Genomic DNA, 1,998 nt, shown 5'->3' with positions numbered 1-1,998 from the left:
TGTTAGTTTGCTGACAGCCTCTTGCTACAAATTAATTGAAATATTAAGTAAATTTTGTATCTTATATGCTCTGATAAATTACTCTTGTTCCATTGCAATACTATATTAACTCAAAAAATATTGAGTAAAGTGAAACATTTTTAAAATGCAATAGATTTTTTATGGCTGCTCTTCAAGTACCAAGTTGTGCGGTTCAATGCAATTTTATGAAAACCAATGGTATTTCAAGGATATCGCCATTCAAATTAAAAAAACTAACCGCTAAATGGAAAACCGCAATTTTTGAGCATACTATTTTGTAAAAGTTTTTCAAGGATTTTATTTTTTTCCAAAACAAGTCCTTCTAATGTAATTGAAATGACTTAATATGTAACATTTAATAATAAAACATCTTTTGAAGGAAACAATGTCTCATATGAGAATGTGAGGTCGCAGTAATATGTAATATGGTAATTAGTTATTGTTGAGGTACCATTAGGGCATTTTGCCTGGTTTTGACGAAAACTGGAACATTCAACTTGCAATAGCTAAGTAGGCGGTTTAAATATGTCCATGAAATTTGTACTGAAGGTGCAACTAATGTATCTAATGGTTTTACCTTTTCAGCACTTGTAGTCTAATGTGCCATAAAGTGTGTTTCAAGCGTCATTTAACATTTTTTTGATTGACAACTGACTTTTTTTCAAAGCAGTAATTGCAATACTTTATTTACTGACATGAAAAACTGTCTTGAAAAGTCTTGAGAGCAAAGTTGAAAGTTACCTAACAACATTCTAAACACCGTGCTTGGGATCTGACCGACAAGCATTTGGAGGTAATTTAGAGGCCATGATGGGCTTCCAACTAGAATTTAGACATATCTCTCAATGCCAGATATGCCACTACAGTACTAGCTACAGCAACTACAGCAGCTACAGCACAGCACTAGCATTTGATGTTGAAGGAACTCGACTTCATTTCAGCTGATTATGACAACGTCAGTGACTAATCACCGCACTTAACCTTTTCGAAACTACAGTTGGGAAAGAGGTTGCGTGGCCCTTAAATTGAAAAGTTCCGTAACTAAATTAGTAGGGTGCGCGATTTTAAATTTTTATAGGAAAATGCAAATACCGTACAAACTAAAACAAAAGTTTGAAGTTCCGTATGGTTCGTGAGAATTCGAATTGAGGCTGAAATTGGGCCAAAAACTTGTCAAAATAGGTCTAATTTTCCCTTTATTTTAGGGTACTAGCTCACTTTATAAGGTTTTTTTCTTCTTTTCCCACGATTTTGTTAGCATTTCTACCAAGTGTTTTCTGTCCTCGATTTTGATTACAGTTTTAAGCTCTTTATCTTTATTTTCCATGCTTAGGAAGCTGAGAATTTAATAATGTCCTTGTTTTTTTTCTTTTCATACGATTTTGCTAGCTATTCTACCAAGTATTTTCTATCCTCATATTTGATTAGTTTTAAGTTTTTTACCTTTATTTTCGATGCTTCGGAAGCTGAGAATTTAACAATGCATTCGACATAAAATATCAAGACAATGCAAGAGTCATATAACCAGGTAAAGCTAACATTTGGGGCGAAGTTGAAGATGGAAACTAAAACAAAGGAAGTTCAGGGGGAAAGTTGCAAGAAAATTATGCTTTTGCAATATCAAAGCAAGAAGTGGTAGTGGCCTTCTTTGTTGGAAAGAGGGATCGGCATTGAGGTTCATGAGATCGTTTGCAGTCAAGTTTGGGAAATTGTTCCGGGTTGATATCATTTACGACAACTTGGCTTTATGGCTTTATCTCTTTATCTGGAGGCATCATGCAAGCTTTGTTTGACATTTTTGGGAAACTTTCTGAGGTCATGATTTTAATAATAATCTTGGCCTTTGGCTTTTTCTAGTGCACTCCAGAAATCGTTTTTCTTCTTCGTCAAGCTGAAAAAAGCACTCACGATTAGAAAAAGTCCCAAGTAATAGGCTGTCCTCCATGAGCTATATTTCATTGGCACGACGCTATTCCA

Source organism: Tigriopus californicus, chromosome 12, assembly GCF_007210705.1.
Source record: "Tigriopus californicus strain San Diego chromosome 12, Tcal_SD_v2.1, whole genome shotgun sequence".
NCBI lineage: Eukaryota > Metazoa > Arthropoda > Copepoda > Harpacticoida > Harpacticidae > Tigriopus > Tigriopus californicus.
This window is presented reverse-complemented; position numbering follows the sequence as displayed.